A 12,432-nucleotide genomic window follows, 5' to 3' on the forward strand; every position below is an offset into this window, starting at 1 on the left:
CTGTGTCTGGGCACTGCTGGGAGGACTCTACACCCACCCCTCCTGTGTCTGGGCACTGCTGAGAGTGATAGGCACTCACCCCTCCTGCGTCTGGGCACTGCTGGGAGGACTCTGCACCCACCCCTCCTGTGTCTGGGCACTGCTGGGAGTGATAGCCACCCACCCCTCCTGCGTCTGGGCACTGCTGGGAGGACTCTACACCCACCCCTCCTGTGTCTGGGCACTGCTGGGAGGACTCTACACCCACCCCTCCTGTGTCTGGGCACTGCTGGGAGTGATAGGCACCCACCCCTCCTGCGTCTGGGCACTGCTGGGAGTGATAGCCACCCACCCCTCCTGTGTCTGGGCACTGCTGGGAGGACTCTGCACCCACCCCTCCTGCGTCTGGGCACTGCTGGGAGTGATAGCCACCCACCCCTCCTGCATCTGGGCACTGCTGGGAGGACTCTACACCCACCCCTCCTGTGTCTGGGCACTGCTGGGAGGACTCTGCACCCACCCCTCCTGTGTCTGGGCACTGCTGGGAGGACTCTACACCCACCCCTCCTGCGTCTGGGCACTGCTGGGAGGACTCTGCACCCATCCCTCCTGTGTCTGGGCACTGCTGGGAGGACTCTGCACCCACCCCCACTGCGTCTGGCCATGTACGCTCCATACATACACGGGTGGGGGTACGGTCCGTACATTCACTGTTGGGGTGGGGGTACGCTCCATACATACGCGGGTGAGGGTATGGTCCGTACATACACTGTTGGGGTGGGGGTACGCTCCATACATACACGGGTGGGGGTACGGTCCGTACATTCACTGTTGGGGTGGGGGTACGCTCCATACATACGCGGGTGAGGGTATGGTCCATACATACACTGTTGGGGTGGGGGTATACTCCATACATACGCGGGTGAGGGTACGGTCCGTACATACACTGTTGGGGTGGGGGTACGCTCCATACATACGCGGGTGGGGGTACGGTCCGTACATACACTGTTGGGGTGGGGGTACGCTCCATACATACGCGGGTGGGGGTACGGTCCGTACATTCACTGTTGGGGTGGGGGTACGCTCCATACATACGCGTGTGAGGGTACGGTCCGTACATACACTGTTGGGGTGGGGGTACGCTCCATACATACGCGGGTGAGGGTACGGTCCGTACATACACTGTTGGGGTGGGGGTACGCTCCATACATACGCGGGTGAGGGTACGGTCCGTACATACACTGTTGGGGTGGGGGTACGCTCCATACATACGCGGGTGGGGGTACGGTCCGTACATACACTGTTGGGGTGGGGGTACGCTCCATAAATACACGGGTGGGGGTACGGTCCGTACATTCACTGTTGGGGTGGGGGTACGCTCCATACATACGCGGGTGAGGGTACGGTCCGTACATACACTGTTGGGGTGGGGGTACGCTCCATACATACACGGGTGGGGGTACGGTCCGTACGTACCCGTGCCCACGCTGTGGAATGCTTGTGCGGCCCGTACCCAGGCCTTTGGCACATGGGTACGGCCCGTACCGCCATTGTTGGGGTGACGTAGGTGTGGGCGTGGCACGACTCGTACCCACGCTCTTAAGGCGTGGGTACTGTACGTACCTGTATTGTTGTGTTGCCGGTTCGCGTCGTCATCCACTTCCGTTGTGGCGGACGCTGGCGTTGCTGGACACGCCCCCACCCCCTTGAAGTGACCAGGGCCTGGAGGTCAGGTATGTCCAGGGCATGTGAGCTGTGTGACTTGGGTGGGGGTTTGTGTCCTGCCCCTGCCCCCCCCCCTTTGCCCCTGGGTGTTGTTCTGACCTTCTGCGGCGTCTGCGTCGGTACCTGTAGAGGAGGTCGACTGCTATGAGGGCCGGGATGACACGTAGGTTCGGGTCCATGTCTGTCCGTCACGTACAGGTGCTCCTTGTGCGCGTCGTCCTGATTTCCCGGCAGTTTTTGGCTGCCGGGAAATATTCTCCGTGCGGGATGACGTCGGTGCGAATCGTACTTCCTGGTTCGTGGAACGCAGGCTGCATGCGTCCCGACGTCACGTCGGCGCTTTTCCGGATGTCATTTGTATGGTTATTTTCCTCGGTTGGTGTTTTCGTGCGAATCGTACTTGCATGTTTGTAAAGTTTTACAACCGGGTACGAGTCGGACGGAGAAAACCCTTCGACCGACAGTTCGTACCCGGTTTCTCCAGGATCCGAATCGGCACCTTAATGTGCCTTCTGGACAGAACATGTAACATGCAGATAACAAAGTGCATAATATGAAAATAGGTCAGTGGGTTACTGCTTTTGTCAGAGAGACCCTTTTGTTTCTTGCAGTTTCTAAGTTAAAACTCCTAACATAGAACAGTGAGCTATTAACTGAAATCAAAGAGCTGCATGCAAACTGTAAAGTATAAATTGTAGTGTTATGATTTTCCACCAGTCTTTTGATTATTAATGTTGCAAAAAGGGTTCATTTGGAGAGAAATCAATCCTGATTATTAAAGAGAACCCCCACCCATGGTGTTACCTTTTACATTCTGAGTTTGTCCTTCTCCAGACCAATCACAATTAAATTATATTGCCTACCAGTACGGCTGTCACGTGACTCCTCCACCTTGTAGTCCTCTGTCTTATGTAACATATCCTATACAGTGATTTACACACGTATGGTTGATTGTCTCTCTTTGACGTATAGTGTTTTGACACCCTATACTGGTATGAGTGGCACTATAATATATTTAAATGCATCTGAGAGAAAGAGAGATAGTATCGAGGCTTGAGGGGCACTGTTAAAGGGTGGTCATTAAGGGTGCCAACTACCAGCGCTAAAGCCGGTCCGGTATGTGTTTGCATTTCTTATAGTATTTTGACATTTGTTTTCTTTCAGGTTTTAAACAATATTTTACTGAGAAATATTGGCACAGCAAACTACTTGCCACTCACATTATAAGGACAAGACCTATTTGCTTTTTGTTATTTAATGCAGCCAATAGAGGTAGCGTGCGGTATCTCGCCCAAGAATGCCACATATCCCTCTCCAGAATTCCTGCAGATAAATGAAAGAAAGTACTGTAATCACTTACTCTCTTGGTGTTGACATTTTGATTAAACCTGTATACTATTTTTTTCTACACACGTCTAAATGAGATGTGTATAACTTTCCTGCTGAAATGGGACCTGGTTAGAATGCATTTGTACCAGATCGTTTGGGTTTCCCCCCAGCTGCAGCTGAAAACACAGCTCAAAAGCAGTGCGTGTCCAAAATGTGGATGCCTGTATTTCACGCACATTGTATGATTTCCTTGGCAATGCCTGTTGTACTTGTCATGCCAGTAAGGTACTCTGTCTCGTATATCAGAGGCTGCAGACTAGAACAACATTGCGAAGTGAAGCTGTCATGGGACACTGCAGCTGACTGGCTGCAGACTGGGTCTGTGCAAACAATGCATTTCGGTGGTTTGTGACACGAAACACGAGGTAAACATTCCAGCCCGCGTGTTAATTACTGCTAGATGAGCAGCTGACGAGCCGGAACCGGTACATACCTGGGCACGGCCAACCCACCAGAGAAGGAGAGGGTGCGCATGGGGCATGAGTGGCCTCTCTGCCACCACTGTGGAGGGTGATATGCTGAGGCCTGGTGGCACAGCGGACTCGCAGTGTGGCCTGGCTCCGTTGAAAGCTTTGCTATTACACTGTGGTGCCAAACAAGTCATCGAAGGAGGGTGACATGACAAGGCCTGGCATTGTGTGCCAGGAGAACAGAGGTCCCACCTCTGTGAGGAGATCTTGGCAGCCACTGACTGCTACATTGACCAGGGCCGTGGCAACACATGTGGCAGTCCTGACAGCCTTAGTGGAAGAGATTTGTGCTGTTATGAGTACCAAGAGCAGTGCTTAATTTGAGCCGGTGGGGTCACCGGCACTCATTTTTGGGGACCGGCACTTATTTTTCTGCTTCGTTTACCGAAAGCAAGAGAGGGACACCAAACAAAGCAGAAAGATGGAAACCCCGTCATAAAGGGAGAAAGCAGCCAGGAACCAGCAAGAGTGCGATAAACGTGCAGAGAGTGTTTAAAGAGGCATGAAGTAGATTTAGGACACGCTGCCTCGGTATGTGCCCGCCTACATTTATTTGCACCAGCCACAGGCTTCAGAGGCCACATTTGTGGACCGGCACTCTTTCTTTTATAAATCAAGCACTGAAAAGAGTGTGGAACTGCCCTATGCTACCAAAAAGTGCGTTTTGACTGCGCAGCAGGGAAATGCCAGGCGCCCACAGCGTGGCATAAGAAGAGTCCCAAGCTTGTAGAGAGCTCTCACTGCCACCCTGTGCTGCGAACAAGGTCTGTCTTTGTTCAGGTCTCTCGCACATGAGAGTCTCCTTTGAGTTCGTTCTGCCGCAAGTTCATATGCTCTATTTAACCCCCTATACTGTGCATAGTGAAGTACTTTCTGGCCAACCCCGAGCCTTTCAGACCGCTGGCAGCTGTGTCGGCCACAGTGATCCAGCTAAGGCGCACGCGTGAATCATTTCTTCTATATGTGGCCCATGTACGTCCGTGCTTAGCAGACGGCACCACTGCTGAAAATTCTGTGTGTACTCAGCAAGTCACAGGTTCTAATGCCAAGAATGGTGACAAGGTCTTTCATCGTCGCTGTTGATAAAATGAGCACCTCATATCTGGAGCCAGCCACCATATCTTAGGAGGCATGCACGGCAATGAGTTATCGGGGTTTGCCTCGTGAAGCACTGGCTTGTCAACGAAGGCGAGTATGGGACAGTGCGCCTGCTGTTGAAAATTGAAATAACGATGTGAGTAAGCATTCACTAAAGACATGAATTCCCCTTATATGACCGAGTTTCTCCCGTTATGTTGACCAAAGTATGGACTCCATTTTGTATTGTCATGCCTCCACGTGCGTGGCACGAGAAGAGTCCTATCTCCGTGTCAGTTGCTCTTGTAATCTGCCTAGTAACAGTCTATAAATAGTCCCTTTGTCCGTCTGGCGCATGCCCAGACTTGACCACATCTGTTATCAGTTATTCCTTGCTTGACCATGTTTTCGCGGGCTCAGGAAATTAGTTACTCCGCCCACATATTGATTCTGTATTGAAAATGTCCATAAAAGGCAACATTCCTTGCTTCATGTTGTATCCACCCACTTATGAGCCCCTCTGTTGTGTATAAAAGGGGACCGTGTACGCAAGTTCTTTGTGCTACCCTATGCAATACTGAAGAGTGTTGTATGGGTTGTAGGACCACCCTTAAGGGTTAATAAACTTTGTCTTTGTACTTTGCAGTTTCCGTGCCAACTTCCTTGTAGATTCCATTTGCAGGAGAGCGAACCCTTGTGTCCTGCTGGCCTAGCTGGGGCCGATATTCATCAATTGGCGCCCGTCACGTGGGGCTCATCGGCGACTCGGATGCTCGAAGGACTGGTCGTGACGAGGGTGAGGAATTTGGCCGGGGATGTGATCACTGCCAGAGGCACTTTAGTCCTGGCATCCCGAGGTTTTCTTCCTCCCCTTCCGAGCTGACCATCTGGGTAGCGCCGGTCCTCGACTGAGACCTCTTCTGTCGGTCCTGCCGTGACAGCCGTCTGGGCGAATTTTGGAGCTTGGCAGTTGGAACCTGGACACTCTTGATTGGTAAGAACCGCTGTACGGTACTTGCTCCGAGTTTTTGAAGCCGGGTTTGGCTATTTGAGTTTGATTTGTGATGACCGGTCATATCTTGTATTGATTATTGTGAGAATATATGCGTTGCAACACATATAGGCAGGTAATGTGGAGATATTTCTCCGGAGCTGTGTAACTTTGAACGGCGCAACGTTTAAGTGCCATTTTTGATAATACTGCATATGTTGCATTATTTTTGAGCATGCCTGCTTTTAGCGCACTCCGTAAGTGGTGCTGCTGCTTTGGAAACCGGTTAAACCTCGAGGAATCTGCTCCAGCTCCCCCAGAGGGGACTCCTAATAGGGATATGTATGTGAAGCATGGTCTTTCTTCCATAATGTACAGCACAGTATGGAGGAAATATACCAGAAAGGATCCTGAGTTACGATGGCCTTTGTATGGGTCGTTTGATATGCGTAAGATTGAGTATGTGGAACAGTGTATGTGTAAACGGCGTGCTCGTCAAGACATGTTTGAGTGCGTCCGGTTATGGGTGAAGGAAGTGCGTGAGCGAGAGAAACGTGAGAAAGCGCTGTTTGATAAAGAGCAACGGAAGAATGATCATGTGCGAGCACAGGAAGCGAAGCGTCGGGAGGAAAGAGAACAGACGGAGAGACAAGAGAAAGAGCGTAGGCTGCAAGTCTCGGGTCAATATGCTGTCCGTCAGTCACTTTATCCTGTCCTTACTAATCTTGACGATGATTTTTATTTACTAGATCGCTCTCCGCCCCCTTATGTTGGCGCGTCTGCCCCGAGGTCACAGGATTCTGGATCGGTTTCAGATAAGGTAGACACGCGGTCCATGTTATCGGTTGACCGAATGGGTGAGCTTCGGCAAGTTTCTTTTCGTGCACTCAAGGGCAAGTTATCCCTTGCTGAGTTGTTGAATTCTTGGGAGAAGTGGCAGGATAGAGAGAAGTTGTATTTTTTGGGCCACTTTTCTGATGAAGTGATTACTGTCTTTCGGAAATATTCGGCAGTTTTTGAGCCTGATGATGTAATATTAGATGCTAAAGCATTGCGTAACAGTGTTTTTTCTCCCTCTAAGGCGCCTGATGCGGCTCGACGGCTGTTTGCATTGCGGGATGCAGCGAGTGACCTTAAAGAGAGAGCGCGCCTAAAAGCAGAGGAGGAAAAGCAGTCGGATTCACGTGTCGGTGATGACCAATCATCTACCTCCCACTCAGATAAGAGCGACCTAGTGCATGCTAAACCAATGCGAGAGGCGGCACCTTTGTATGTTCCTCCTAAAGGAGCGGGAACTAGTGCGGATATTACCTCCGCTGATGCTAAAGGATATTTTGTGTACAATTGGGTTTATACTCCTTGGCATAGGGCTGATGTTATGGCATTAAAAAATGCATTGCCTGATCCCCGCAAGAATCCAGCGGCTTTTTACGAAGAAGTCGAGGGGGCCTTGAATTCTTGCACTATGACCTTAGCAGATATAGATCTGTTCTTTGGGCTTATTTTACCACCGGATATGTGGCAATCCGTACGGAAGGTGGACGATGTTGCCGCTTTTAAGGCTCGGTGGTCTGAACTTGAGGATGAGGATAGGGAGAGGAAGCCCGCGCAGAAACCACCTCAGATTATCCTAGATCTCCCCGCTGCTATTTTGACCAAGTTAAAAACAATCATTCCCCCTAAAAAGATTGACTGGAATATGTTAGCTTCGTGTAAAGTTGATGAATCAGTTGCAGATTTCTTTACGCGCTTTGAGGAGACATTTCATGATTTTAGTGGTCAGTCACTTACGGATGATACGGGTCGACACCTCTTTGCTGATAAATATGTGGCGAATTTACTACCGGCAATAGCAGCCCGCCTAAAAGCGAGTGAAAGTTCTTGGTCCACCGCGTCTCCGACAGCCCTCCTGACTATAGCTCAGTATTATGAGCGTCAGGAGCAGGAAGCGAAGGGGCAGGAGGAGAAGAAGTCGAAAGATTTAAAAACGAAGGTGATGTTAGCGCAAGTGTATGGTCCGCCTCGTCGGGGTATCAATAGAGGTAGGGGAGGATCTTATGGTCCTCCTTTGGGCTGATCTGATTTGAATAGGAATCAATGTGCGTATTGTAAACAATCGGGACACTGGGCCAGAGATTGCCCGGCGTTGTATGCATCGCGTCAGGGGCATAATCAGGGTGGACCGAGAGGTAGAGGGGGTTTTTCGAATTTTAGAGGGAATTCTAATGATCACGCTCGCTTTGAACCTACCGGGCAGCAACGAAATAGACCTAATGTCTTTGATCGACAGAACCAGTATCAAGTGTCAGGGACTGACCGCTCTGGGTACCATGATTCACAGCATGCATAGGAATGCGTTGGATGGGGGTTAGAATCAGTTGAGGTGCCGGTTGATCAGAAGGGTCCTTATGTATCAGCGGAGGTTTTGGGTTCTACTGATCAGTTCCTAGTAGATACAGGAGCGACTCGTAGTGCGCTGTCTAAACAATTGGTTCCGAGGGCTCCCCCATCTGGCTTAATGGTTACATCGGTAGGGTTTGACGGTACGCTCTCCCGAAGCCCTCTTTCTCGACCCCTCACATTTCAGGTTGATTCTTTTTCTGCACCCTGTCCGTTTTTGCTTGCCCCGAACACGCCGGACAACATTATGGGTCTTGATATGCTCAAGCACTTCAGAGCTACGATCCGCTGCTCCCCCGCTGGTGTGCGTGTGATATTAAATGATAATCACCCTCTGTCTGAACGGATGTGTGTGGTTGCAGAGGATACCGTGTTAGCAACTCTCCCCCGTACTTTGTGGGCCGTTTCGGATACCGATGTAGGACAGATGGTGATTCCGCCTGTCCATATTAGTGTCAAGGAGGGGGCGGTGTTACCACGCCTCCCGCAGTATCGTATTTCCCAGGAGGGGGAGGAGGCCCTTATACAGATTGTGCAGGATTTGATTAAGGTGGGAGTAGTGGAGGAAGTTCCCTACAACGTCTGTAATAGTCCCATTCTACCCATTTTGAAAAAGGATACGGATGCCAAAGTTTATAGGTTTATAATTGATTTGAGAGAAGTAAACAAGATCGTGATACCTCAGTATCCAGTGGTTTCTGATATCACGACGTTGCTTACTTTGGTCCCGCCTACGGCGACGACGTTTTCAGTCATTGATTTGAAAAATGCTTTCTTTTCGATTCCTATTCATCCCGATAGTCGATACCTTTTTGGTTTCACTCTGAATAATAGGTCTTATCGATTTTGTAGAGTTCCTCAGGGCTACACAGAAAGCCCTAGCATTTACAGTCAAGCTTTGAAAAGACAATTGGACTCCTTTGTTCTGCCCGAGGGTGTCGCCCTCATTCAATATGTCGATGACATCTTGTTGGCAGCTGACACTCCAGAGCTGTGTGAGAAAAGCACTTTATCCTTGCTTTCCTTTCTGACATCTCACAATCACAAAGTGTCGAGGAAAAAATTGCAGTTCTGTAGACCAAAGGTGACTTATCTGGGTCACCTTTTGTCTAAGGAGGGGCGTGCACTCACACCAGATCGTATTCAAGTAATTTTGGACACGCCAGTGCCTTCCACGCAGAAGGACGTGCGTGCATTTTTGGATCTTGTTTCTTTTTGTAGGCAATGGATACTAGGGTTTTCACACATAGCCAAGCCATTGTTAGCCCTTTTGACAAAAGACACACCTATTCCGCTTCCTTGGTCAAATGAGTGTGACACTGCCTTCCAGAAATTGCGACAGGCCCTTTGTTCAGCACCAGTGTTAGGGACTCCTGATTATACAAAACCCTTTTCGCTGTATGTGCATGAGAAAGATGGATGTGCATTATCGGTTTTAGTGCAGATGCATGGCGACAAGCAGCGCCCTTGTGCGTATTTTTCAGCTGTACTTGATCCTGTTGCCCGAGCATTGCCTGGTTGTTTTCGCTCGGTGGCGGCGACAGCTGTGTCAATACGCCAAAGCGAGGGAATTGTGTTATCTCATAAGCTGTTGGTATTAGTCCCCCATGCTGTTGATGCCTTGCTTAATCAGACAAAGACGCAGCATTTGACCAGTGCCCGTTTAACGGGATATGAGCTGACGCTTTTGGCTCCTCATATTACGTTAAAGAGGTGTGTAACGTTAAACCCGGCTACATTGTTGCCGTTCCCGGAAGCTCAGTCTGAGGCGCGGAAAGCACATGATTGTATTCTTGTGACTGAGGAACAAACAAAGGGTCGTATTGATCTCCAGGATACGCCCTTTCCAGATGTAGATGGAGAACTGTGGGTGGACGGATCATGCCTGAAGCTACCAGATGGTACGACTTCAGCAGCGTATGCAATTACCACATTGCAAACAATAGTGGAGACAGCACGCATACCACAGAAATCAGCTCAAGCAGCGGAACTGATAGCATTAACACGAGCATGTGAGCTCAGTACAGGATTGTGTGTGAATTTTTATACAGATAGCCGCTATGCTTTCGGAGTAGCGCACAATTTCGGCCTACTCTGGAAGGAGAGAGGGTTTCTAACATCGCATGGAGTACAAATAATGCATGGAGAGTTAGTTCACAACCTTTTGACTGCATTGACATATCCGAGGAAAATTGCTATCATTAAATGTAGTGCCCATAAGAAAGTGGTTGATAAAGTCGGAGAAGGAAATGCTTTGGCAGACCGGGTGGCACGGGAGACTGCGATGCAGAACGGTGCTACTGCCATGTATGTAGTAAAGTCGCAGGTAGAAAGATGGTACGATGCGAAAAGAGAGGTGCTGGAAATACAGAGGACCGCTTCTGACAAAGAACGGGAGCAATGGTCCAATGATGGAGAATTGGATGATGAGGGTTGTTGGAGAAATAAGCAGATGGATAGATGGAAGCTACCCACAGCTTTTGTACAACCTATGGTTCAGATGGCACATGGGCTAGCACATGTTGGAGCTTCCGCAATTGTAAAATTGCTTACCCAAGTCTGGGAGCATCCGGAGATTGCTAGCACGGCAAAGAGGGTGGTGCAGACCTGTATGATTTGCCTGAGGTACAACCCAGGAAAGGGTACTCGAACTCCAGCAGGAGGATTTGCGACACCTACTGCACCCTTTGAGGTTTTGCAGATGGATTATATCCAGCTTGAGCGCTGTAAGAATTTGAAGTATGTTCTAGTAGTGGTATGTGCCTTTAGTAAATGGGTCGAGGCATAACCTACGAAAGATAATACTGCAATGACTACCGCCAAGATGCTATTGAAGGAGTTCTTCCCCCGATATGGTGTTTGTAGACTGCTGTGGAGTGATAACGGACCCCACTTTATAGCGGATGTTATAAAGTATGTTCTGAAGGGTCTGGGCATCACTCAGAAGTTCCACGCAGTGTTTCACCCTCAGTCTGCAGGACTGGTCGAGAAGTATAATGGTACACTGAAGCTCAAGATCGCTAAGATCCAAGCTTCGACTTCCTTGACTTGGCCAGATGCTTTACCGCTGGCATTATTGTCAATTAGATCGATACCGCACTCTCGAACTGGTCTTACACCGTACGAGATTGTTTTTGGACGCCCAATGAATATTTGGGGTCCACCACGACCTAAGGCTGTGTATGATGTACCTTGTGTAATGATGAATGATTATCTGGCTCAGTTAACGGATAACTTGGTTTCTATTCATCAACAGGTCCGGGAGGTGCTCCCTGATCGGTCCACCGGCGAAGGTCAGCTTGGAGCCGAGATGGGTTGGTCCTGAGCAAGTCCTACTTGCAACGAGGACGGCTGTGCGGGTTTCCAACCAAAATAATTGGATTCATTCCCTGCACTGTCGCAAAGTGCCGCCCGGATTGGTGGAGCCTGCTGTATTGACCGACCATCGAGAAATTCTGACTGCAGAGAAAGGCCGTGCTGTGGAACCGAACGACACTAAGGAGCTCTTTCCGGACCACGTGATTCCTGGAGGAAGGCGATATCATCTCAGACCGAGGAAGTGAATTCGGCCCTTGGGTTAGTGAAACGGAGAGCCAATGAGGCAAGGGGGGGGGGGATCAGCCCTTGCATTAGTGTAGCGACACCCGTCTTGGCCCGTTGGTGAAGAAATCAACCGCTGCCTAAGGGGAAGAGTTCTGACAACCTTTTAGTTTCAGGAAGATATTGATTTTTTTTATTCTGACATGGAGAAAAAGAAAATCCTTTGTGCAACAGGTTTTATGTTTACAGTAGCTATTGTTGGGATAACCACGTGGTTTGTGGAGGATGTGACTCCTGCTCGAAAGTTACTTGTCTTGACTACTCCAGTGCCTGAGGAGCACTACTTCTATACACTACCGTATCAAGAGTTGAAGCATCGTCAGTCTTATTTGAATAACACTTTCATCCAGATGTTGCATCACACCCATGTTGCCACTAATGCTACGAACTGTTGGATATGTGGTATGATGCCGGCTCACCAGAAGAAAGGAGGGACTCCGTTCATACCCCTTCCTTTCTCTCATAACGGCTCCTGTAGAGCATGGTACACCTTGCTTTTTGCCACCCGGAAACCTACAGTGGGACGATTACTCTTCAGACTTAATAGGGAATGTCATCAGGATAAAGATGGATACCCGCAAGCGAATGGGACAATTTGGGAATGGGAAGAGTATCGACCAGACAATGAATCGATTCCCTATATTTTCACGAACACCAGAGACACCGTGGGGAAAGACCGATTTGTGATTCAAGTGGCACAAGCTCAAGCGGACCTGTGTGTCCAGAGTGTGGGTTATATTCCTGTTGGTGTTAGTGATTGCATCACTATTTTAAACATCGACGGATTGAATAACAGTACCT

The 12,432-nt window shown here is 49.5% G+C and overlaps 1 protein-coding gene across 3 annotated transcripts in view; it reads left to right on the plus strand.

The window, feature by feature from the left end:
* The window catches only part of LOC146799438 (uncharacterized), a 145,412-nt gene that overhangs the window by 122,239 nt on the left and 10,741 nt on the right, over nt 1–12,432 (plus strand). Inside the window, exon 4 of one of the 3 annotated variants that reach the window (XM_085627005.1) lies at nt 5,287–5,372. The exons of the other annotated variants lie outside the window; for them this stretch is intronic. The gene's annotated coding sequence lies outside the window, so the exon portion shown is untranslated. Of the gene's footprint in view, nt 1–5,286; nt 5,373–12,432 lie in introns of those variants that run through there. 3 annotated transcript variants of the gene reach the window in all.

The sequence above is a fragment of the Triturus cristatus genome, chromosome 9 (assembly GCF_964204655.1).
Source record: "Triturus cristatus chromosome 9, aTriCri1.1, whole genome shotgun sequence".
Lineage (NCBI taxonomy): Eukaryota > Metazoa > Chordata > Amphibia > Caudata > Salamandridae > Triturus > Triturus cristatus.